Source organism: Pongo pygmaeus, chromosome 1, assembly GCF_028885625.2.
Source record: "Pongo pygmaeus isolate AG05252 chromosome 1, NHGRI_mPonPyg2-v2.0_pri, whole genome shotgun sequence".
Taxonomy (NCBI): domain Eukaryota; kingdom Metazoa; phylum Chordata; class Mammalia; order Primates; family Hominidae; genus Pongo; species Pongo pygmaeus.
Genome location: NC_072373.2, coordinates 136,328,599 through 136,355,825, shown reverse-complemented (window position 1 = coordinate 136,355,825; position 27,227 = coordinate 136,328,599). Strand labels below are relative to the sequence as shown.

At 46.2% G+C, this 27,227-nt stretch overlaps 1 protein-coding gene and 1 pseudogene across 2 annotated transcripts in view; both read right to left on the bottom strand.

Annotated features, from left to right (window-relative positions):
• BCAR3 (BCAR3 adaptor protein, NSP family member) overlaps window positions 1-27,227 on the bottom strand; it is a 281,997-nt gene that overhangs the window by 183,434 nt on the left and 71,336 nt on the right. The window lies entirely within an intron of this gene.
• On the bottom strand, window positions 9,204-9,859 carry LOC129030517 (uncharacterized; annotated as a pseudogene).

Below are 27,227 nucleotides of genomic sequence, written 5' to 3'. Positions count from 1 at the left end.
AAGGCTAAATGGTGCCAACAGTATGATATCACGATGTCACATAAAAGGATGCTAGGGAAGGTCATGGGGATGTGTAGTAGGAGGGGACAGAAAGTGCAGGGAAGACCCATGGATCTAACCTAGCCAGGCCTGATTAGCCTGAGGCCTGGGAGGCAGCAGGCTGTATGCAAGAATAGCCCCCACCACCCACACTGTACATTACAGTTACCCAGGGCATTCATATCTGCAATCTCCCTTCACCCTGGCAATGGCCCCGTTAGGTAAGCATTATTGTCCTCGCTTTACAGATTGGAAAGCCAAAGCTCAGAGCATGATGAGAGTCTTAGTCACATTAGAATTTAATGGCAAAATCATTTATTCCCAACGGTGCTTGATTGCAGGGTTAGGCCCAGGTAAAGTATGAAGTTGGCAAGCTGTCCTGATCAGTCCCTTTCTGCCTCCTGAGGATACGTTTCAACAGGGGTAAATACCCATAAAATGAGCCTACTTTAGAGGTAGTCATATTGAGAAGACCATGTTGCTAATGTAAAGTGCTTCTCCAATAGGAGCACTTTACATTAGCAACAAATGAGTACAAGAGAGAATCTGGGACCTTCCTTGGATCTCTCTCAGGCCACCAATCTGTATTGTATGATGAAGAGGCTGGCCCTTCTAAATACACAGGAGCTAGAGCCCTGCTCAAGGCAGAGGTAAGCTGGGTTTGAAAGCTAGAAGCATCCCAAGCTTCCCTCTGGGCTCTCTCAGGCACATCCCATGAAATGTTTTGTCTTTCCCACTGTACTGTCGATCATAAACGGGACCAAGCCTGACGCCAGCAGAAACCCCTGTCCCGCCTTCCTTGGCTCCAGTTCTCTAGACCTCCCTCACTGACATGATTTATTGCTTTCATTAAACAGGATGCTCAGCCAAATGCAATGGGTTTCATGTCTTCCCCACAAGGAAATCCCCTTAGGAAGAAAGCTGCCATGGTGTCTGAGAGAAGAAAGAAACTACAAATGAAAGAGATTTGCCCAAACTGCAGTTTCTCTTTCCCCTTCCAGGCCTTCTCTAATTTTACTTTGAGCTGGGCCAAAACCCAAAGGCATTTCTTTTTTACTTAATTATCTCCAGGGAACCATAGCTAGAAATCAGGCAAGCACATGTCTGCCCTACCCAGCAGGTACACTCTTGTTGGATGGCTGGGGTCAGAAGTCTTATAGGTGACAGCAACTCTCTTTCCCACAGACAAACAGACACTTTCAAAGAGTCAGTGATGGCAAGTCTCCCAGGTGGAGCCCACCATGTGGGGCAGAAGCAGATGCTCCAAGAACCTGCTGGTTTGGCCATGTGACTGGGAGTGGAGGGAAAGAAGTGATGCTGCCAGCTTGGCTGTGCAGATGGGAGTTGGCAGTTGGATTCAGCCTCTGCCCACCTTCAATCAGGAGTTAGGTGCTTTGAAGACCGATGAGTTCACCCTTCAGCAAATGAACAGAGCCTTTATCAACAGCGTTTGTGAGAAGAGCAGAGGGGCCCATGGCTCAGATGTTTCCAGAATTGCTTTATCATAGGCCCTTGTGATTATTCAGAAATTACCAAATGTTAGCTTCTGGAGCTGAAATGTTTTATGCAAATTAAAGGTGGGAGATCAAGATGCTTTTATCTTTCTCCTACCCCCCATCATCTTTCTTCTCCTCAATGAATCCCCTCTATCACCAGCACAATCAAATAAACATTCCATAGCCTCTTGTCTCTTGCTACTTGATATGCAGAAGAAAGTGTCCTGGATTCTCATCTTGTCTCTTCCAGGTGTTCATAACCAGGTGTGGGGCGGGGAGGCAGGGGTAGCAGGCAGGCAACCCTATCTACTTGTTCATTAGTTCCCCATCTGAAAAGTAAGGCTTTTAAGAAATTTTATGGCTGGGCGTGATGGCTCACACCTGTAATCCCAGCACTTTGGGAGGTTGAGGTGGGAGGATCACTTGAGACCAGGACTTCAAGACCAGCCTGGTCAACATAGTAAGAACCCCATCTCTATTTTAAAAAATTAAAAACAAAACCAAAAATATTTTACTCTGGGCATGTTTCTGGGGGAGTGTGATAAGTGAAAGTGCTTAGAACTCTTCAGAAGATAGAAGCTTTTATTCACTTAAACGTAGTATTTGTGTGAAACTAAAGGTGAGACAGAGGTCTTGGGATGATAGAAGGCTGCAACTCGCATGAAAAATTCAACAGAAGCCTAATGCTTTCCTTGTGCTCTACTGGGTAAAAGGCAGCTAGCTGTGGATCAGCTCAGGGATTTGCAAGCATGTGGGTAGGAAGATGTCAAGAGCATCTAACTTGCTAAGTCTTCTGGGACAGGCACAGAAGGGAGTGGCAGCAACAGCCACCAGCCCAGGTCCAAAGGAATATGGCTGGGTGCCAGTCCTGTCTAGGAGCTGGAAAGAGATGCACTGGGCTAAGATGCTACAAGGCTGTGCTCAATTCAAGCCTCCCACCCCAACCCTCACACCTCCCTCCAGCCTTTCAGGATGCCTCTTGAAGTAAACATTTGCAAACACTAGATGTAAAGTTGAGACTTTCTATGTTCTTAATCCTTAAAGAAAGAGAGCTTCATGGGTAGTTTAGAGTCTTAAAAAGAACACTAATACTTTTTGTAGAATACAGCAACTTTCTCAGAGCAGCAGAAAGGGAGAGGCCATTACTAAATTTGTTCTCCCCACAGCCTGCGGGCATCCTCGGAGAACACAAGGTTTGCCCAGCACGTACACCTGTAAATGTAGTCAAGGCGCCCCAGGCTCAAAAACCCAACTCCACACCCTACCATTCTGTGCCACTCCTTAGTTTCGACTTTCTCTTTGTTTTTCCCTTTGCAGTCAAATTATCTTTAAAGGTGATCCACACTCTGTCTTCACTAACACAACTCCCACACTCCTGAGACCCCTGGAGTCTGGCTTTTACCCCCACTTGCCCCTGAAAATGCTCTCCCACAGGTGACTGGCTACCTCCTAACTGTCAAATCCAATGGCTGCTCAGTCCTGCTCAAAGCCCTCTCTTCCCAAGGCTTCTGCAACACTCCTACTCTTCTCAATCTCCTTTTATCTTGTTTCTTCCTTCTCCGTTTCCTTCACTGACTCTTTCTCCTCTGTCCCTTAAATATTGGCTTTCCTCAGGGCTGTGGTCTTGGTCTTGTTTTCTTCATTCTTCATATTTTTAATGGACATTTATCATTCTTTATGGCTGACCAGCCCCTCTAAACAGGTTTCTTCTTTGAAGTCTCCACCTTAAGAGTTTAGGTGGGAAGGAGAGGTAGTCTGGATACTGGTTCCTGCTTCCCTTGCAGCTAGGGTGCACACACGCAACCTTGACTCTGGCAACCAGGTGCACCTGAAAGCCACCTTTGAATGGGAAACCAGGCTCAAAAGGCATGCACTGGTAGGCTCTGTTCAGGTGAGGATTGATGCTGCTATGTCCAGGTTCTAGAAGTAGTGTCCAGTGTCCAATAGCACAAGCTGTGGTGTCTGTGCCCAGCATTGTTGCAGACAGTATAGGGGCTACCCTCTACTTTCCACAGGGATCCTTCTCTTATACTTCCAATCCTGAGTAACAACATCACATCATCCTATTTGCAGTTGCTGGTGTCTGTCCTCACCCAATGAGATTAAACGAACCTTGAACATATCTCTTGATTTTGTCTCCTCCCCTGTGTCCCACCACCACTATGTTAGTTTAGGGTCTCATTAGTGCTCACCTGCCCTATCAAAACAGCCTCCTAGTGAGTTTCCCTGCCTCTCGTCTCTCCCATTCCATCTAATTTGAGCTGCTACCAGAACTGTCTTTCCTGAATGTAAATTGGACCTTGTTACTTTGCTGTTTAAAATCTTTCGGCACCTCTCTATTGCTTTGAGGATAAAATCTAAACCCTTTAGCATGACACTCAGGTTCCATCTCCTGCCACTTCCCCCAGTGTGCTATGCTCCAGCCATACCCAACTGCTTGTGTTTCCTGTACATGCCACACTGATGAAAACCTCTAGGCTTTTGTTTACTATGATCCTGGAGAGTCCTGCCTGCTCCAACCTTACCCATCTGCCAGCAGTAATGATCCATCAAGTGCCTCTGGTCCCGACTGAGAACGAACCCTGGTGGTTCATTGGAAGGCCCTCACCTTTAGTGAGTAGAAATGTCTGCTTCCCTGAGCCCTGGATCCAATGTCTCTAGAGTAAACAGAGCCCTAGGTGCCTCCTTTTCTTTCTCATTTCCTAATTCATTCATTTATTTATTCAACACTTCTTTAATGAATGCCCACTGAACATTAGGTACTGAGCTAGGTGCTGGGATTGAGCATAGACAGATAGCCATTGCCCATCTTGGAGGGCAGAGCCAGCTGAATGTCCACTGTTTGGGGCTAGCTTGCTTGCCTGGGCTTTTGCATTATCTTCTGAATTCCATTTCAGTGGCCAGCTCCCCCATACCCCACTGACCAGCATCCATCTCCCTTTTTACTCTCCATTCACGAAGGGTTGCATCCTAATTGCCATATCCTTTCCTTCACCTAACTTGATCTCCAAGTCTGTCATTTACCCATCCCCAAGAACTGTTTCCACCTAGAAGCCCTTAGCACTGTGCCTGACTCCATCCCTTGGATCAGATACTTTGATTATTAATGCCATTCCAGACTGGACTTAGATCGGCCATATTCAATGATCTTGTGATTTTTAATTTCTGGCTCTTCATTAAAGGGAAGTAGCCCCTTTGGTCACCATCCCTCTCAATATTATTTCTCACTGCACCAATCTTCTTTTGTCCTCACTGTCTGCACAATTAAAAGCACCTCAAATACTGACCTATATATTCTTATTGTACTGTCTGCACAATTAATAGCACTTCAAATACTGACCTACATATTTTTCCATAGTGTCGCATGGCCTGGAACTCTATTCTCGCCTGACATGATGTTGTATTCAAACCTGGCTTGTTCATTGCGGACTGTGTGTATGTCTCAGCCCTCCAGCTAGATTGGGGTACATGGGAATAGGAACTGTGTCCTATGCTTCTTTTAACTCCTACAATGCCCAACACAATGCTGAAGACAGCGAAGGTGCTGAATCAACATTTGACTGGTCCTCGAGTAGCCTCACCACCATAATGTGCCAGTTTAGTTTTAAAAACTAAATTATCATTAAGTTTAGAATTACAAGATGATCTGCATTAACTACAGGGCATCGTATAGGTCTCAAAGCAATGTTACTATATCCTTCAACAAAACAAATAATGGTATGTGTGTGGGGGGTGTGTGTGTGTGTGCGTGCATGCGTGTGTGTGTCTGTGTGGGGTAATTGCATATTAATCTCTCACTATGGCTTCCAGAGCCACTAATGAAGAACATACTTGGGTTTAAGTTTTGGTTAATGCTTCTTAATGGTTTTCCTTCTTATTACCCTTCCCTCACAGTATTCTTAAAAATATAAATCATGGGCCGGCCGAGGTGGCTCACGCCTGTAATCCCAGCACTTTGGGAGGCCGAGGCGGGCAGGTCATGAGGTCAGGAGATCGAGACCATCCTGGCTAACACGGTGAAACCCTGTCTCTACTAAAAGTACAAAAAATTAGCCAGGCGTGGTGACAGGAGCCTGTCGTCCCAGCTGCTAGGGAGGCTGAGGCAGAAGAATGGCATGAACCTGGGAGGTGGAGCTTGCAGTGAGCCGAGATTGCGCCACTGCACACCAGCCTGGGCGACAGAGCGAGACTCCGTCAAAAAAAAAAAAAAAAAGAAAAGAAAATCCAATCTCTAGAAACCCAAATTAACAAAACTGAAACTAGGAAGTAAATTTGCACAGAAGCCTTTACTAGGAAATTCCCCATTCTCACATTACTCTCAAGTCAATTTATAATAGACTTAGAGTATACATGTTTAATTTCCACTCACCAAATCAGGAACACAAGTATTAGGTAAAGCAAATTGCACCTGCACAAATTTAGTAATTTTATACTCTTAAAAATCTTCGTTCTTGGTATTTGCTCAGTGAGTAATTTGCTTAAAGATGATCTTGATTTTTTTTTTTTTTTTTTGCTTCTCCTGCTTTGGTTGAAATGTTTCAGCTTAAAGATATATGATAAATGGGGGCTTCCTTATCTTAATATGAGGCACCAGAATTGGTCTCAGTTGAAGGAATTTGTACAATTGAGCAAAGATTATTCTTTCAACTCTCCTTTGATATTTGGCACCAGACCAAAGGATCTAAAATTAGCTGCCTTCAAGAATCCAGGTGTGGGCTAAGTGGAAGCAATTCAGTTTGGCCCAGGAAATCACAGAAGTTGTTCAAAGAGCAAATAGAGTTCTGATCAGACTGCTTCCTTCACTAAAGCCAACTGCTCAGGACTGCCTCCTTCAGCAAGGAACAGAAAACCACTGCATTTCAGGCACCGGTGAGGGCATCTTGTATAAACTCTTCATCTTGTAGCTCAGGGGAATGAAGTGGCGGCCTTTCCGAGGCTGTTTCCACATCTGCAAAATAGGATTTTGCTACCTGTCCTGCTCACCACTCAAAGGCACTGTGAGGATCAAGTGAATGGGCTTTTGAAACTGTAAACATTCTGTGAGCATAAGGCATTATTATTTTCTATAGTCACTATGATGGTTTTAAAATTCGTTAACAGTCTTCCCATCCAGAGCTGCCTTCTCTTTGAATACAGACAGCTGACCTTAGAGACTCACTTACAACCAACAGAATGTCACAACTTTCTGAGGCTAGGTCAGAAAAGGTGATTCTGCTTCTGCCTGGTTCTCTTGGGACACTTGCTCTGGGAGAAACCAGGCACCGTGTTAGAAGTCTAACTACCCTGAGACCACCACGCTGTGGGGAAGCCACACAGAGAGGCCACGTGTAGGTCCTCTGGCTAGCAGTCTTAACCATCAAGTCCCTCCCAGGTCAGGCTCAAGACATGTGAGTGAATGAGCTTTGAGGTGATTCCAGGTTCCAACAGTCAAGATACCCTGGATCTTTACCCTTCCCAGATGATGCCCCAGATATCGTGGAGCAGTGACAAGTCCTCTTTGCTGTGCCATTTCTGAATTTCTGACCCGCAGAATCCATGAGCTTGATAAAAAATAGTTTCGATTTTTCTGCCACTAAATTTGTGCTGTGTGTGATGCAGCCATGGTAATTAGAACAGTCACACTGGGTAACAATGACCATGGTGACCAAGAAACACCACCAAACGCCAGGCACACCGGCAAGCCCTGCACACTCACCTCCCTTCATCCTGACCAGAACTCAGGGAGGAAGTCATCATTTTCCCTTCACACAGCGAGGAAACTGAAGACCAAGGGGCTAACAACTTCAGTTCCATGGGGAGGAAGTGGCAGAGCTGGGGCTGATACCTTGGCTTGGCTTAACTGCAAAGCCCACCCCTAAGCTGCAGCTGACTCCTCCCACGCAGTGGGTGACAGGAAGACTGTCAACATAAACCTCTGGACTTCCACTCTGACGGCTTTCCCCTTATGCCCTCATCTATTTGGTTCCCCTGGTTCCTCTCTTTTCCCACTTGCTACCTACAATACCTTTTTTTCAAGAAAGGAATGAAGCCTCTGCATTTTCTGACCTGGGTAACTTTATACCTGGTACCAAGCTGGCCTGGTATCACCAGAGAGGTTTCCAGACTATGGCAGCAATCCTGCCATGCCTCGGGCTCAAACAGCCATGGAACTTCACCTCAGAAGCCCTGCTTTGCCTCATAAACCTTGGCCAAGCCCATCGGACCTAGTTTTCTTCTAAACTGCAGGGAGAAAATATCAAATAATTCACAGAGCAACTCATTTACACATTCCAATCTCCAAACATGCTGTATCACCCCTTTCCTCTTGGCCCCCAGAGCCATTAGCACACTTGTGACAAATTATCTAGAAGATTCCCCACATGCTGGTGCTCTCAGCCAGCCCCACAGGCTGGCAGCCTCTAGACTGCTCCAACACAAGGGCGTGTGGCTGGGGCTGCTGCCCTGGCAAGGCCTTCCCAGCCTAGCAGGGAACAGCCATGCCAGCTTTGGCCCTGGTATCTGTGGATGCCCTGGGGTACAGACCCACCCACATGACCCAGATAGAAGCATGTGATTTCCAATGTCTTTAGGAACACAGCTGAGAATGCATCTCTTTGCTGTGCACTTGAAGGTTTGCTTTGGCTTTTTCACATTTATTCCCTGGGCAGTACCACCTGCACACTCATTTCATCCAGCTCTCACCCACCCAAACCTCAGACACTTCTTCCTGGCAAGAGGCCACCCTCTTCAAAGGCAGGCATGAAAGAAGCTGGGCACTTACTCCTCCACTTAAAACTGTCACTACCACAGAGTGTGAAGGCAGCTGGTTTGTCCTACATTGAAATCTCCCATAGAGGCCATTTCTGGTCTCTTGTCATGACTGTGGTGCTCCTAAAACGGCTATGACTACCCAACTAGCCCCTCTGCATTAGGAATGGCCCCAGAGCTCATGCGTAGGGAGCTGTGAGGTTTCTCCTTCCCAGGCTAGGGCCAATTCAAGTCAGCAATGAGCATCTACCTGGGCATTGGAAATACTAAGATGCATAAAACAAATTCCTGCCCCCACCCACGGTTGCAGACATTTGTCCTCAATCTTGACTTTCAGTTGTGCCATCACACGTCAATCGGTTGTGAAGTAATTTGTTATCAATAATAGGAAGTACCAAAGGTTTGAAATAGGAGTGCATTCAAAATAAGAGTGAGCAAAAAGTGGATTCATGGGTATGCATACGATACCATTGCTCTCATTTGCATTTGGACACACTTTCTTTGATGAAGGAAAAAGTGTTGGAGAGGGGTGATCTGAGCTCTGTGACATTTGTGAGTGTTTGTGAGCCCAGTGAAGGCAGGACATTGGCTTGATCCACACATGGCCACACTCCATAGCTCTAACAAAGAAAGTGCCTCCTTCACCATTTCTCATTGAGAAGGGACTAAGCTTGACTTCTGCCTTTCAAGAAAACAAAGCAGTCGAAACTGTTGCCTTTTGACTCTGGCAAGATTTGTTTGTTGTTTGTTTAGGAAGAGAAGAGTGCACTGGTTATAGCTATGACAATATTTTTTATTACTGTGGGCTTCACCTCTCTATTTGATATCTCACAGATGGCCTGTGATGAATCATGTGATGCACAGTGCTAAGTTAATCTCTTTAATGATATTAATGCTATTTACTTGTATTGTGCTTTAAAATTACAGTTTAAATGTGAACATTTTTGCATTCATTGATTCAGGTAGGTTCAACTTTAAGAACCTTTGAAGTAGGTCTTATCTCTACCTACTGTGAGGAAATAACCTCAGAGAGGTCTTGCTCAAAGTCTATAGCAGGTGAATGATAGAGCTGCGATTCAAATCCAGATCATGTGTTTCCAAGTGGTGTTTTTGTATTCCACTCAGGCTGTGTTGCACCCAACTTCATAACAGTGAAGAATAAAGATGCAGCTACACTTCCAACATTGACATCTCAAGGAAATGTGGCCAGTTTCATATTGTTGGATGGGATGTCTCGCTGGCTCAGAGAAGCCTATCTCTTGGTAGTGGAGACACATCAACCTCTCTCTCCTCAGTCTGTCTTCTTGACTTTGTCTAGTGAGGCAGCCATTCTGCAGAATTTCATCTGCTTTAGGTATGCAGACCCTGCACTGCATGCGCACATATGCATGTGCGTACACACACACACACACACACACACACACACACACACACACGGGACTAGGACTATTCCAGACTTGGCAGGGGGAAACACTTTCATTAGGAACTTTAATGGGGAGCTCAACCCACTGACTGCCTGAGAGCCCAGAAGTGTCATTTCTGACTATCTAAAGACCAGAGCACCTACTTGCTGCCATGGTTGGCTGCTGGGCTGGTTTTGGGGTTCTTTTGCATTATGGGCTTATGGGTACTTTAATGTGACTTAAATCACAGGAAATCTTGTAGAGAAGAGCAGATAAGAAATGCTCCCACAACCTTGCTCCCTTCCCCCAACACACATGTACACATACACACACACACACACACACACACACACACACACACTTCTGGAGCCCTGCACTCCTACAGCAGGCACTGGCTCTGTGACTAAGATTCTCCTCCCAGGGAGTCACCTTTGGCAGGTGCCTGGACTGTGACATGGGCCACTGAACTGCTCATCATTCGTCTTTCAAAGCCAAGGACTTTTCACCCCTCAGCAAAGTATTTCTCAATCAAAATGCTTATTGAACTTAAAACTGAATGGCCATCTAAAGGGTGGGACTAGCACTCCCACAGTCGAAGAAACGAAACTTTTGGCTTTGCTGATGCTGAGTCTTGGCTCAAGGTTCCAAGGCTGGATGAAATTCCGCCCTGTACTTGCAAACATTTGCAGAACTGCTCAGTCAGCCTTCCGGGAAAACCATGCCCACATCCTACTGGATTCCTCTAGCTTTGGTGTTGTCAACACAGAGATCACTGGAGTTTAACTCCAAATCACAGGCCTCCATTGTTCCCTGAACACAAACGGCAAGAGAGAGAGTAATCAGATAACAAGTGATGAAATTATGGTTTTTAGTGGAAATGCCTTCCATTTCTACAGCACTTCATCTTTTTGGAGAGCTTGCATAATATGATTTGACCCACACAACATATCTCAGAGGTGAAATTGAGCCAGACTTTCTTTTTTATCTCCATTGTGCAGATGAAGAATCAGAAATACATATAGTCAATGATGACTCACATATAAGACAGTGGTCCCATAAGATTATAATGCAGCTGAAAAATTCCTGTTGTCTAGTGATGTCGTAGCTGTGGTAACATTGCAGTGCAGTGCATTCCTCACATGTTTGTGGTGATGCTGGTGTAAACAAACCTATTGCACTGCCAGTCATAGAGAAGCCTAGCACATACAATTATGTAGAGTACACCATAATTGATAATGATAATAAATTACTATGATACTTGTTTATGTGTTTATTATACTATAATTTTATGTTATTTTAGAGTGTACTCCTACTAAAAAAAAAGTTAACTGTAAAACAGCCTCAGGCAGGTGCTTCAGAAGGTATTCCAGAAGAAGGTACTGTTATCCTAGGAGAGGACAGCTCCATGTATGTTGACCTGAAGACCTTCCAGTGGGACAAGACGTGGAGGTGAAACACAGTGATACTGATGATCCTGACCCTGCCTGGGCTGAGGTTAATCGTGTGTGCTTGTGTCTTAGTTTTTAACAAAAAAAAAACTTAAAAAGTAAAAAAATTAAGTAAAAAAATTTAAAAATAGAAAAAAGCTTAACAAATATTAATATAAAGAAAACATTTTTGCACAGTTGTACAACATGTTTGTGTGTTGTGTTATGAAAGAATCAAAAAAGTTAAAAAAAAATTTATAAAGTTAAAAAGTTAATGTATTATTGAAGAAGGAAAAATAAAGTTTTAAAATAAATTTAGCGTAGCCTGAGTGTACAGTGTTTATAAAGTCATCAGTAGTGCACAGTAATGTCCTAGGCCTTCACATTCACTCACCGCTCACTCACTGACTCACCCAGAACAACTTCCAGTCCTGCAAGCTCCATTCATGGTAAGTGCCCTATAGAGGTGTACCATTTTAAATCTTTATATTGTAGCTCTACTGTATCTTTTCTATGTTCAGACATGTTTAGATACACAAATACTTAGCATTCTATTACAGTTGCCTACAGTATTCAGTACAGTAACATGCTGTAAAGGTTTGTAGCCTAGGAACAATAGGCTACAGCCTATAGTGGAGGTATGCAGTAGGTTATACCATCTAGGTGTGTGTAAATGCACTTTATGATGTTTGCACAATGATAAAATCACCTAATAATGCATTTTTCCAAATGTATCCCCATCATTAAGCTACACATGACTATATATAAAAAGATATAGAGTGAAGAGGTATGTGTGTGTTGTGCGTGTGCATGTGCATGTGTGTGCGTGCATGCAGAAGGGAGGAAACATTTAATCACTTAAAATTATCTAAGATAATATCTGATGACAGGGACTTTTGTATCATTTAAATTTTTTGTCGTGTCCCATCTCGAGGTTATCTGGAGTCACACTGACTCCAGGGCTCAAGCCAAACAGAGTGGAAATTCCCACAGCAGGAGCCAGCTTGCTACTGAAGTTCACCTGCCCTTGACAAGCAAGAATGAGGAGAATACGTCCCCAATTTCATGGGCTTTGTGGCTCTCCTGTCTAGAGCCTCTGACAATTTCAGTGAATTGTGGAGAACTGCCAATAGCACAGACAAAATTTTGCACAGAACTGATAAGCAGGATTTGAGAGCGATCTGTAACCTAAAAGAATGAAATTAAGCTGCTCTTTAATTGCATGCAGTGGTCTAGAATTGTTTTCTTTCCCCCTTGTGTGTTAGTGCCCTTGGTGGCTTGGGTTCCCCTTCTTTTAGAAAACAATGGTTGGCCCAGGGTCACCCAAAGGCTGTTATTGGAGTGCTCACTCTTAACCCCTTCCCAAGCCATTCTATCTCTGTAATACCACTCCCTGGTCTAATAATCAACACCCCACCACCCCGAAGTCATCCAGAACCCTCCTTTGCATGGGACACGAATGGCTGGTGCTTCATGCCAGGAACCACCCTGGTGACTAACTGAAGAGCCCAGCACCACTTTATGTTACACAAGTTCTTGTAAATTTTCCATTTCATTTCTCCTATTCTCTGGGATCTCTAAAAAGGTGGGGGAAAAGCTGATAAAGCAAGTCAGTATATGTGCTATTTTTCCAATTCCAATTAAAATGGTTATAAAACATTTTTAAAAATTACTTTTGAACAAAAACCTTAGAAACTGAAGGGGCCTTGGTGAGTTCCTAAGAGGCAATATTCCATTTGGAAAGAAGTGTGTCTGTGCCCACTGTCCATGCTCCATAAGGAACACTCCAGGGAATGCCCAGGTGCAGCCTCCGGGAGGGGTTAGAGTGATTTTTGGCACCAACAGCACTCAGAGAGTCTCATGGCTTTGATGACTAGTCCCTGGCATTCCAATGGCTGCTGTGCCAAGTGCTATGTAATGGTTATCCCCAAATGTGGGGGTGCCTGGCCTTACAAAATTTACACTCTAGGCTTCTAGAGTTGCCTGGAATGGGAGAGGCAGAGATGCTGAGCTGGACTGGCCTCTTTGGAGTCAGGGAGGGGTGGGGAGGACCTGCAGGCATGTCCCCTGACTAGCTGCTGTTCCAGTTCAGCTCCCACAGTAGGAAAGTCTCTGCCGGTTGGGGTCTGTTCTGGGTCTGATGGGCAGGTTAGTGTGTTTAGCCTCTGGAGTCCAGTTGAGGTGCAAAGAGGAAGACCTCCACTCCTGTCTTCTGTTATAGTGAGGAGTGGTCTTCCAAAAGGGGCACACAATCATGGGGCCTGGGGGCTGAAGCCCGGCCAAAGAAGTGGGGCCAGGCCTACCTGATGACCTCTCTCCTCCACACCCCTCTTCTCCCACAGAAGAGTGGAGCAGACAGCAGCTCCCCACATTTTCTCTTTTCTCTGATGTCCACTTTGCGTTCACATCTCATTCCACTGAGACAGCTGCTGGGAAGTCTCGCTGCACCAATTCCCAGGCCAACTTTCCATGGAGAGAAGCAATGACTGGGAGGGAAGTTTGCCTGGGCAACAAGGAGTAAGATCATTTTGCAATATGTGTTTGGTTAACTGTTGTATGAATAGTTGACCCTTCAGCGAGCATCAGGACTCCTCTGCACTTCTTTTTTTCTCCTCTTCCTTCAATTGGGAAAAGGCAATCCTGCATGGGTTGCAGAAGGCAAGGCAGGCATCCTCCAGAGTCAACTCTTCCTCCTCTGGGTCATTCGTTCATCACCCTCCCAATCTCTTGGGTGTACAGTCTCCAGGCATTGCTTCTCCCACCACACAGCTTCCTTGCTGATGTGAGTGCAGCCTGCAGAATGCACATGCTGGCCTCTGTACTGGCAGCCTCTTGCCCATTATTTCTAAGTGCCATGGGTCAGGTTGTCTGGGAAATAGACTTTGAGAAGGAAATTTACATGCAAATGTGCTCTTGGGAACAATACCCATGAGGGAGAGAAAGGAGGCTCGGACACAAGGCTGAGTAGTGCACAATTGTACTAGAGGCCTCAACTGATCTCACGGGGAGCTCTGAAGCCAAGTTGGCCCTTCAGAGATATCTTGAATGGAGGGAAAGGAGGAGCCCTTGGTGCTGCTGCATCGTCCACTTGTGCCTGGGGCATGTAACCTTTGGGAGGCAGCTCCTATTGGCTGAGGGCAACTCCCAGGGAAGGACCCATCAGCAGGCAGCACACCTGGAGTCAGGAGGACTAGTGTCTTGGTTCATAAGGGAGATGAGGGCAGCCTCTCCAGCATTTGTTCCTGTCAGAGACCAGAGAAAGAGGAGTATAAAGCTGTGGCCTCTGGTCTGCACTGCTCTAGGTCAATGCCTTGGCCTGATCCATCAGGATACAGGGGCAGGGAAGGACAAAGAAGAGTTTCCAGGGAGCCCTGCCAGTGGCTGGAAAAGAACAAGTGTCAGCTGGAAGCTGCAGGGCAGACTCAGTGTGAAGAAGAACTGGTTGCCATCTTGTAGATGGAGTCCAGATGACCAGCTTAAGCCTAAGAGGAGAGTCCCAGTGCAGACAAAGAGTTGGTCTGGAAAACACCCCTAATCGGGAGCCAGTTCTACGATGGTCTAAATCTATGACACTTTCACTAGATTCCCAAAGGTGATTACAACCTTACTCTGCTTTGCACTTCCTAGTGTGTGTCATTTTTAAAGCATAGCAGACTCATAGGCACTGGATGAGGAGAATAGCTGAGAAATGTTCTTGGGAACTGAGAAATACTGACCAAAGCTAGGAGTGATGTCTGCCTATCAGCGTTCACCAAGTCACTTTATCAGGTCCAATGTGGTTCTCTGCTCTCTGTTCACCCCCTGGGCATCATTGCCACCTATCTTTATTTTTCTATCGCATTTGGGAGGAGGGACAGTGGGTGGCAACTGAGGAGAGGCTGTTTGAGAACCGAATAGGAGAAAAGTCCAGCTCTCTGCACTGTAAACTTTCTCAGGCCATCAGGGGGGTGGTTGGCCAGATGCCAGGGAATGGTGGCAGGTTCTGGGCCTGCATTCCCTAGCCAAGAGCATTCAGTGTATAACTCTTAGCACCCTGTTACCCCTCTCCCAACACTATTATGCAAAATGAGGTATAACCCCAGCCAGTCATTATCCCCAAACTAACCTCACAAGCATACATCACAGGCTGATGCAACCCACAGCCTGTGGCACAGTTAGCTGGCCCCTAACAACAATGTTTAAAGTGTGGCTAAGGGTGAAATATTGCCTCACTGGTCTGAAAAGGCTTTTGCCACCAACAAAGAACCATTACGATAACAGGAAGGCGCTGAAAGCTAAGCACAGTATAGACAGGAAAGATCTCTCTTTCTCTACCTTCATGAAAAAGAGAGAGGTTTTTAACCCTCCAGTGTCCAGCTAATTTCCTAAGTAACACTGGCCAAGGGTAACTGCAGCTCCACACTGAGCTGGGCTTTCGGGGGGAGCAGGAGCAGTTCTTGGCTGGAAGGCTGTCTGCCAGATGGCGCCAGAGGTGGCACTTGGGTGTGTTACCAAGTGGCCTCTATGGGTGCTAGGGGAAAGAGTGTGTGGAGCAGAGAGTGCCATTGGGGCCTCACAAGCAATTTTTGTTTTTTAAGTTTCCTGTTTTTTCTTCATTTTCATGTCAACTGCATCAATCAAACATTTAAATAACCAAATGACAAATGTTGCTGGAAAGCCCACTAGGTGTCAAGTACCACACTAAATGATTCAGGGAAGAGGAGGAACACACCTGCTCTTGTGTTATTTGGAAGGAGAAGATAATACACATACAAAAGAGAAAATGATAGCCTGATGAGCTGCCATGAGCACACCAGAAAGCCACACAGGAGGTGCTGCTGAGGTCCAGGGCTAGAACAGACCAGTGGCTCATTTTTCCTTTTAGGTCCCACTGTCTACCATGGTCCACGTGGACCATCAGTTACATGCCTTGCTCCTCTCTGGTCTCAAAGGTGGCATGAAATGGAAATATGGTCAATCAGAGATCTCCATTCCTTGGGCCACAATGAAAGGTCTAGGGATAAACTGGACCTATCCAGTGAGTGGGTCAGTAGGTCAGGGAAAGCTTGCTGGAGGAAGGGTAATGTAAACTAGGTGTGAAAGCAGGAACAGGATTCAGATAAAAAAGCAGGTGTTCCAGGCAGAGACCCAGCAAGCGCCTGGCATACAAAAGGCCACGGCGAATGAATGAATAAATGTGGCCCACGGAAAAAAAAAAAGGCATTTCTGGAGTTTTCAGGCTAACCATTCAGAGAGGTCATCTAAGAGACAAATAGGGGAAAGGAGGGTTGAAAAGAAAGATTAGAATCAAAGGAAGTCTTGCACTAGGAATTAAAGTATTTGACTTTGATCTTTCATGATTTTCAATGGGGGCTCAGCAATAATCCAGCTTAAAAGGTGATAAAGGTCTGACTTTGGGTGAGACTCAATGAGAAATGGGGAGCAGGAGGGTGTCTTCCAGGTATAAAGCATGATGAAGCATGGTAGCAGGTGCTTTACTCACTCCAGTGAGGATGGAGAGGAAGGGACAGATAAGAGAGACATTATGGAGACCAATAAAATAAAGATAAATTTGAGAAATCAAATTTGGATGCTGTTGTGGTTGCATTAGATTTAGTTGCAAATGGTAAAAACCTATATAAATTAGCTAACAAAAAAAAAAAAAAGAAGAAGGAACGTATTAGCCATGTCACTAGGAAGTGTAAGGAAACTTCTTGCTGCAGGCACAGCTCCACTCATGGCCAGGCTCTTTCTGTGGGCAGGCAAGTGTTCTAGGCAGCCCCAGACTCATCTCCCAGCAAACAGGTGAGCTTTCCCATGACCTCTGGTAGAAAGGTCCCAGAAGAGACTCTGATTGGCCAGGCCTTGGTCAGGAGTTCATCCCTGGACCTATCACTGTGGCCCAAGGAATAGAGGTCTCTGATTGACCAGATTTCCATTTCATGGCACCTTTGAGGCCAGAGAGGAGCAAGGCATGTGACTGATGGTCCACATGGACCATGGTAGACAGTGGGACCTAAAAGGAAAAACAAGCCACTCTTGTTGGAAGGAGTGAGATGGGACAGCATGTAGGACACCCAGAAATGATAACTACTGCGGTTTTATGCTGGGGCCATTAACACAAATATGGAAAGCAGGAACTTAGGGTCAAGGAGATGATTTTAGGCATGTGGAGTAGAATCCTGCTGGGATGGAGCTGGTGGCAGGAGTCTGCCCCCTGTAGAGACACAAGGCTGAGATGACGGGGGTGTGGAGCCTCCACTCCCTAGAACACTAAATCTCCATAGCAGTTTCCACCTATTTCTGCTGACCCCAACGTCCTGAGCCAGTTTTGTCTTTACAAAGTTGGAACCAGTGAACACAACCAGTGTAGACCTGCTCAGAGAGGAGGTCTGGCCTCCTGAGGCTGAAGTTCCAACCCTGCTTCTGAAATTCACCCACCCCTTCTTCACTGAGATTAATACCTAACACCTTAGTAGGTGCCATCCTATCACCAAAGGACACTCCAGCTCAGGCAAGGGCCACCCTGGACCTGCTGAAACCTCAGGCTGGTCTTTGGTTGAGGTCTTTTCTCTGTTTTCACCATGAGAGCAGGCATAAGTGGCGACCCAACAGGCTTGGAGACAGATGAACTACCTTGAGAGCACCTAGCCCTGCAGTTACTGTGTGCCCTCAGCCATCCCAGCTGGGGCAGCCACGGCAAACCCCCAAGCTCAAGCCAGCCAAGCCAGCACGAATGTGGTCTTCTAATGTTTCACTTTCATGGGTAATCTGAACATCCCCAGGCCACCTTCCTGTGGATCCTGTTTAATTCCAAAGAAATTCAATAACACAAAGATCATGTTCTTACCCCACTTGCCTACATGCCCATGAGCCAGTCCGTTGATTACATCAATAGCATCCTCCCTGCCATTCCTGTCCCCTTCTGGTTTTCTCTCATTGATACCCTCACCCAAGAAGCCACTTGAGGGTACCATACTGCTGTCTGGGTTCTCAGGGTTTATGATAAGAGCACCAGCATGCAGGCCCACAGTGCTGACTTCCTGCAAGTGTTGGGATCATGGTTTTCTCCCTGGCTCTGTGCCACACCTTGTCACCAGGGTCCCACAGAAGCAGAATATGTGCTCTAAGTATCACAAAGTACCTCATGAAAATAGCTCTTTAAACTTTTTCCTTCAAGCTCTCTCTCCATAGGGACCGAAGACAGCAGCATCAGGGACCAGGCTGAAGACAGACACATCTCACTCCTCGATTGTCCTTCTCTCACTTTCATGATGCACAGTTAACAAGCAAGAGATCTTTCCACCTCCTTTGCTAAGAAATGAAAGCCTCCATGCACATCAACTCATGCTAACAGACCCCTGAAGGGTCACTGTCCCCAGGTCTGCTCTGTGCACCATCCACATACACGGCAGACAAAACTGCCAAGCAAGGATCCCCATCATGCTGACCACAGAATTGGGTCAGAACTCGGAACCATTCTGCTGAGAGCTCGTGTACACCCAGTGGCAGTAGCAGTAGATGCAGACAAGTTAGCAAGGGCAGCAGGAGGACGTGTGCTGATGGCAACACCTGGCTAAGACCCAGAGCCAGGCAAAGGCAGGCCAGGCCACAGAGGGACCTGACTGTGCTACGGACTCATGCTCCTCTGCTGAAATGACACCCTTCGCCCCTGAACCCAATCATTGTCACGCCCTACCAGGTACTCCATCCCCAACCCCCATACTCTCTGAAAAACCCTTGTTCTCCTCCCATATTGCTTCCTCCTCCCTCTTCTCTGCAAAGATGGCCCTTCAAACCCCAGCCTGATCCCAACCTCTTTCCCAAAGCTTCTTCTAGTTGCCTCATCCACTCTCTCTCTCTCCCTCCTGAATCATAGTCATTTAATCTCCCAGTCCCCTCCATTCCACCTCAAGCTCCTTCAAATCTCCTCTCTTCTCTCTGCCTTAGCTTAGGCTCCCCCATCTCTTGTCAAATGACCGCTCCTTGCCTGCTCTTCCTGCTTTCTCTCTTGCCCCTTTCAATCTGTTCTCTACCCTGTGGGGTTCATTCCAAAAGACAAATACAATCATGTCATGATCTACATAAACTCTTCTATAATAGCCAACACTGTTTTTCTATTTTGTTTTGTTTTTTGAGACAGGGTCTTGCTCTGTTACAAGTGTGGTAGCACGAACACAGCTCACTGTAACCTCAAACTGCCAGGCTCAGGCAATCCTCCCACCTCAGCCTCCAGAGTAGCTAGGATTACAGGTGCACATCACCACACATGGCTAATTTTTAAATGTTTTGTAGAGTTGGGGTCTCACTATGTTGCCCAGGCTGGTCTTGAACTGCTTGCCTCACGTGATCCTCCTGCCTCAGCCTCCCAAAGTGCTGGGATTACAGGCGTGAGCACTGTACCCAGCCTGCTAACACTTATTGTTGAATGCTTACTGCATGCTAGGCTCTGTTCTAAGTGCTTACAAGCAAAATGTGTTGAAATCTCACAATAACCTCATGAAGTAGGCATTATTTCTCCCATTTCATAAAGGAGAACACTGAGGCCAAGAGAGGTTAAGTAACCTGGCTAAGGTCATACAAATAGTGACAGAGCCAGAACTTGAACTCAAGCCTCCAGGCTTTAAATTCCTCACTCTCAAGCAATGCACTGTAATTATACTGCTTCTCAGTTGTTCTCCAGTCTTCTTAGCTCATTTTTCTGGCTCCTGCCCACCTCTCTCTCCAGACTCATCCATTTTCACTTGCCCACATGCAGCTTTGCTCCCTCTTCCACCCCAGTGGTGTGCCAGTAAATATTTAACATTGGCTTTCTGGAAAATAAAGGCCTGACTTGCAGCATTTGCCAAACTCCATAGTGTAAATGTTCCCGCTATGGCCGATTCCAAGCTATGAATATGATGTCACTGAATGCAGAGTTGGTAAGAGATGCGCACAATCAGTCTGTGAGCTGAGCTGGAAGGAGCTGGCTCCAGCACACCACTGATGGGATCCAGCTCTGTCACCCTCCGTGACTTCACTCGTCAAGGATGGAGTACCTTGGACCTCACACACTCCTCCACCTGATCACATGTAGATCCGGAAAGTGCTGTTGAAAGCCCACATTTATTTCTTTGTCCACCACTGGAAGTCTTAAGGCAGAACTGCTGTCATTTCCAGACAGGCCCCTGTCTCCTGCTTGCCACAGCAGATTTGACTCATCACAGCCCCTGCCCTCCTCCACCAGAACACTCCACCCTGCTGCCTGGGTCTGCGTGTCTGTGCTTCTCAATCCTCCCACACTTCCAGGGGGCCCATCTCTTCTCATTCCTTCCTGTGATGATGTTTCTGGACTATGGATTTCCCATAGGCCCCTCCCATTCAGCTATTCTTAGGCCTCCTTGATCTTCTTTCTCCATAGACCCAACCCTTCCTTCATGTCCCAATCTCTGACTGACACCGCCATTCATCGCATCAGCCAAGCCAGGGACATGGGCATGATCTGAGACCTCCCTCCCCTCTCCCACCCCAGCCCAAGCACCAAGCCCGACAGAGTCTACCTTTGTGATATCTGTGGCCTCCATCTCCTGCCTCTCACGGTCCCATCTCTGCTGCGGCTATCACCACTCTCTTCCTGAATTGCTGCCACAGTCTTCCACCTGTGTGCCTCTGCTCAGGCCCATCCCCACATCGCTACCAGGAGACCTGGCTCTCCACGACACCAAGCCTGCCCCTCCTGCTCCTCTCCTCAGTGCCTAGGGTGCCCAGAGCCCTTGCCTCTCACCCAGGCTTCCACACCTACCTGGGTTCTTCAGTGTGGGGGACCTGGTCAGAATGCTTCCTCTTCAATTTTGGTCTCTAGCTCTCCTTTGGGCTCTGTATATGCCCCTGATTGAGCACTTCTGCCTCCTAAGTGGGAGTCTGGATCCAGAGGTATCCTCTTGCCCGGCCTACCCCAGGCCGCATCTACAGTCCTGGGGGAAGGTGTCCGCCCCACTGTAGCACACATGTGTTTGCATCTCCTGTTCAAGTGGGAACTCGCTCTTATGCCAGGCAGCCCTAAGGATTGAGCTCCCTTGCTCAGAGGTCAGAGGATATCCCCAAGGTCAGGATAAGCTTCAGTGGACATCCTGGGGGCTACTCCTAGCGGGGGTGGCTAAAGGTGGGCACAGCTCATAGCTAGGACCCTGTATTTTCCTCCCAACTCCTAATTAAGGACCAAGTGATTTACCCAAAGAAAGTACGAGCTTTCCTTTTGTGTGTCTCCAGTGCTGTGTACAATAACCACTCCTACTAGGTGTGGCTTGGGAGTAACATTTTCTTAATAAATATTTAATGTGGTGTTACCATAGAAACCACACTCACCATATAAGAATGGTCAGTTTTCACAGCCTCACAATCAAATGTTAATATTAATACTACCTACTGAGACTACAGCACATTTCCCTTGTCTTGGTTATTCTGAATCTTGTGGGACCAGGGGCCATCTCTAGGATCACCAGTCAGCATCTCTTTTCTTTAAACCACTCTACTGAGATATGATTGACAGGTAGAAAGCTGGACATAGTTAATGTATACAACCTGATGAATCTGTAGATATCACCTGTGAAACCATCGACACCATCCACCAAGGCCACCCATCACCTCTCAAAGTTTCCTCCCACTCCCTTTATTATTATTATAATTATTTTTTTGTGTGTGGTAAGAACACTTAACATAAGGTCTACCTTCTTAGCAAATTTTTTTTTTTTTTTTTTAGACAGAGTCTTGCTGTCGCACAGGCTGGAGTGCAGTGGCGCAATCTTGGCTCACTGCAACCTCCGCCTCCCTGGTTCAAGCGATTCTCCTGCCTCAGCCTCCTGAGTAGCTGGGACTATAGGTGCCTGCCGCCACGCCCGGCTAATTTTTGTATTTTTAGTAATCTCTCACCATATTGGCTGGGCTCGTCTCAAACTCCTGACCTTGTGATCCACCCACCTCGGCCTCCCTAAGTGCTGGGATTACAGGCATGAGCCACCGCTCCCAGCCTGCAAATTTTAAGTATACAATATAGCATTCAAAGCTACAGGCACTATGCTGTATAGTAGATCTCCAGAACTTATTTGTCTTGTGTAACAGAAACTTTGTACCCTTTGACCATCATCTCCCCTTTCCCCTTCTGCCAATCGCTGGTAACCACCATGCTACTCTGCTTCCATGAGTTTGACCAACACCTTTAAATGCAGTGCCAGGTCACAGAGGTGTGTGGGATAGTCAGTTTACAGAACAACCCTGTGGAGAGAGTTTCGTCAGAGGAAACCACATTGGTGAACCCTCCTGACTCATCCAGAGCCACCTGAGCCAGTGAATTAAAAGCTCTTTGTAGAGGAGTGATGACTTGGGACAAATGCATTAGGTGACACTAAATGTGCATGTGTTTGGGGTAAAGTGTTGGGGGACTGTGCTGAGCAGTCTCGGAGATGGTGCTGACCATGACTGAGCTACCAGGGTCCTTCCTCCAGACTGAGAGGCAAGAGCACCCAGGAAGTGGGCAGCCAGAACTCTCTAAAGGCCCCTCTTCCCAGATGAATTTTCCTTCTGACTGCTGGAATGCTGGGCTCTTGTTGCCTGGTTTGCTGACCACTGTCCAGAGCTGGTGCTGGCCACAGCACACATCCAGCCTGAGACCGAGCATGGCTGCCTGTCCACATTCCTGATGCCTTCCTCTTTCTTAGAGTCCGCTTCAAGTTATTCAGATAACCAGAGTCTCCTCCTTCTTCACCGTATCAGCTGTAATCTTGTCAGGATAAACCGATTGTGCTGAATCTTTTAAAGTCTATCTGTTGGAGGTTTCCAGGGAATTTATTTAGTGCTTATCTGATTAACTGGGGCCAATTCACTAAGCTTCCAAGTAATGGAATCTGCTTTAAGCTTCAAGACATCGAAACAAAGAAACTTAGACAAAGATGGCTGAGATAAAAATTCATAGTACAATAAAGGCTATGTTGTAGAGACTGTCAGAAACAGAAAAAGTTTAGGACAGAATTTATATAGCTCTGAGGGTGGAAAGCAGGGCAGGTAATTCAATCCTAAGCAGCAAATGTGTGACAAAGCAAAAAAAAAAAAAAAAGCCTCCTTTTCTATTTAAGTAGCCAGCATGTCATTGTTTTTGAAGTAGTTGACTGATTTTTGAATCTGGTATGAGACTATCAAGATCCATCTTTAACACAAGAAACCAAGAACAGTAGTTACCCAGGCAGGGTGGGAACTGAGAACAAGGGAACAAGACTGGGAGAAAGCATTTTTGCTGTCTAAGAGTATTTATACTTTTTGGCTGTGTAGGGTGGCTCATGCCTGTAATCCCAGAGCTTTGGGAGGCCGAGGCAGGTGAATCACTTGAGCACAGGAGTTCCAGACCAGTCTGGGCAACATGTTGAAATTCCATCTCTACAAAAAATACAAAAATTAGCCAGGTATAGTATCATGTGCCTGTAGTCTCAGTTACTTGGGAGACTGAGGTGGGAGGATCACTTGAGCCTGGGAAGTCGAGGCTGCAGTGAGCCATGATCACACCACTGCACTCCAGCCTGTGTGATAGAGTGAGACTCCGTCTCAAAAAAAAAAAAAAAGTTTATACTTTTTGTGTTTCAAACCACATAAATGTATTATGCCTTTTGAAAATTAACCCATTTCCTGTTTAGAAAATAAAAGTGCAGCTCACTGCCAGCAATTTTACATAAACATGCTCTTTGAGGCTGAAGGAAATCTGATTTTCAGTAAGAAAATAAAATATAAAAGCTATTCTTGGAGTTATTTCTAAGCAGAACTTGTCTCTAATCCTAATGTAACAAATACATATGATGTTACATTAGGATTAGACACAAGAGTATTCTCGGGGCAAACAGGAAATGGGTTAAATGAAAATAACAGCTTAATTTACTTTGCTATTTTGAAAAATAAATATAACATCCAAGACAACATTTCAATTAGGCAGATCTTCTGAAACTAGATAGGGGTTACAAAAGCACATATTTCTAGTAGTGGAAAACATCATCTATCAAAGAGTTCTGAGCCTCTTGGTTTGTGCTCTGCCTTAGTCTAGGCCTTGAAAAAGACAGGAACATAGCAAGGCTGGTGCCTGCCTTCAGGCTTTGCCGAGGTACACTTGGTGAAAATCAATGTGACATGCTGGGACTACGTGGCAAGCAAGTGGCTATGTGTAGGGCTGTCAGATTAGAGTCAATGGCCAGAGCAGCAACGAATGACCCCACTTGCAGAGAGACATTGTGCCGGAGAAGCCAAGTGCCAAGGAGGAAGGCTGGCAGAAGCTCTGCTCAAAAGACTGAGTGAATGTGTGTGTGTGTGTGTGTGTGTGTGTGTGTGTGTGTGTGTACAACAGCCCAACAAAAAGCAGGTATATAAAGCAGGTATATAAATAGGAAGCAACGAACAGTAGAATCCATGCCCAAGGTTGAGATAAGTGAAGAAAGAAAATTGTGCCCTGATGGGTTTGAGTTCAAATTGTGTGGTAGAAACCTACACCACCCATTTGGGCAAATCAGACAGGCACTAGCCACTCAGTTGAGCTGGAAAAGTGTCCGTGGGAGGATGCCAGGAAAAACACCATCACCCACCCTTTGAAGGAGGGGGATGTGCTGAATCTTGGTAACCAGGAGAACTTAAAACCACAGCCGGGAGTGCAATGTGATCACCCAGAGGGAGAATGCACAAACAAAATATGAAGGGGAAAAAAGTTTAATTAAAAAGACAGCAGCGATGAGAGATTTAATTTCAGCCATGCAGCCAGCCCAGGGCCCCAGTGGGGAAGTAGAGATATTGCAGGAAGTGGGGCTGGAGGGGATGCTGGAGGCCTCTCATTTCATGGAGATAAGGTATCTGGCAGCCTGTAGAACAAACAGGGCGCTGCCTGGGAGAGATGCAGGTACCTGTCAAGCCATAAAATCCGTCTTCTGGTCCCCAGCAAGCACTGATTCTGCGGTAGGTCACCCGAGGGGACTGAACAGTCACAGATGAAAATAATCCCTTTAGTTCAAAGGTCATCTCTGCCACCCTGCTCAAGGACAGCAGGCTTCAAGACCTGAGATCTGAGTGTCGCCACCTTTGTCCCCAAGGGCCTTTGAGCGCTAGCCGGAAAAGGCCCTGGAGCATCTGGGGTTCTACAGGGTAAAGAAAGCAGGGTCTATAATTTCCCAACCCTGGGGGAGGAGACAGAAGGAGCAGCAGACGATATAACTTCCCGAAAAGCACAGCTGGCAAGAACACCCACACCGTTAGGCTGCAACTCCCTGAACTAATTAAAAGGCAGAGCAATGGGAATTTCTGGATTGCTGCATAAGCAGCTCTTGGGGAAAATATGCTCGTGGTATTGCAAACACAGGGCTCCCTCTTCACTTCCAAGAGCCAAGTCGGACACAGGTGATTACAGTTTAGGACTAAATATGTGGGTAGGAATGTGTGTGTGTGTGTGTGTGTGTGTGTGTGTGTGTGTGTGTGTGTGTGTGTGAAGGAGCAGGGTGGAGAATAACTCAGCCAGAGAGAAATGCAACGTGATGGAAATAGTTAAAGAGGCTATGATCTTCTCTCTGGTTCCCCTTGAGGACAGAACAATAGGCAAAGGACTCAAATTGCACCACCAGACAATTAGTGTGACCATTAGGAGAAAAAAAATAAAAAAACAATCCTCCAACTTAGAAGGGAGCGTTTTTGCATTTCAATCTCTAGGAGGTGTTTTCCTCTCTTTCTAAGTTTAAAGAATTATTGTTTGAGTTTAACCCCACTTGGAGCCAGAAAGATGGGCCAAATCAACACCAAGAGAGTTTTTCTGCTTTGTGAATCTATGAAAAGGAAAATTTTTTCCAACTCTTTCCTCATAATAACACTCTATCAATGTGGAGAACTCCTCTGGTGCAGAACTTTCATATCTGGATTGGGGAGCCCAGAGGGAGCCCAGCTGACAGGATGCCCTTGGGAGACCCACTTGTGGGCCACCAGGAGAGTTACTTGATGAGGGTGTTGGGAATGTAGCTGAGCTTCAGGATGTCAGATAAAACCCTGACACCAAGAAAGAGGACAAAAGCAGTGCATCCCCTCTGTCCTCCCTGGGGAGGGCCCAGTGGAGGCTGGACTTTATCCTGGGACAGTGATGGATTGCACTGTCTGGGCTTATGAGACAGAAAGGGGAAAGGCTTTTCAGCAAGATAGTGGGGGACAGAAGGTGGCTCAACTGTCACTTGGCCCAGACTCCACTGGAAATCAATCCCAAGTCCTTGGTTGAGAAGATTTTAAGTTGAAACAGCAAGTGAATACTTCGAGGCATCTAACAGAAGAGCTGTGACCCTGCTGGGGGAGTGCCCTGCCCTGTACCCACCATAAGGACTACTAGAAAGGAGGTACAGCATCAGTAATGGCAGAGGCAATGACAGGTCACGTAGGCCACAAGGAGACAATGCAGAGAGTGCCTCTGCTCTGATCCTGGCCTCAGAAAAACTTGAATGATTGCTAAAAATCTGTGTGGGCCCCCTGGGACTCTGCAGGTAGAAACTGGACTATGCCTTCAGTAGGCTTGGGGTTCCAGTGACTCTACTAGGAGGGAGCACAGAGGCAAACATTTTTTTGTTGCCACTATGTTGTCCCTTTCTGACTATGTCCCTCAGGCAGGCATTGAGGGAGGAGTTTATATATATAGGATGGCACATAACCTGGGAGCATCCCCATGAACATACAGAGCAGGTGGGTAGAAAATACCTATATTAAAATATAAGGAAACTAATGCTTCAATAGGTTATCAACAATTTATCCAAATAGTAGTTGGTGGGAGAACTAGTCACAGGCAAGGAGTTACTGGGGAGGGAGGAAAGACATGGGGCAATAGAGTACCCACCAGTTTTCTAGAGAATTAGCTAGGTCCTACTAACAAATTGTATTTCAGGACCACAGACAGCAGCACAGAAGCACCATTTTGGTGCACACTCCCACCCCATTTATTTCATCTGTGCAAGTGGTGTCATCTCTCACTCATTAAGCCCAGTCCAGGCTCTCAGTGGAAGCTCTGAGGAACTTCTGAGGCTACACAGAAAATAGTCTGAAGACCACTGTACTATACCTTTCACAAGGGAATGATAAATCAATTATCTTTATTTCCAATCCAGTCCTTATCC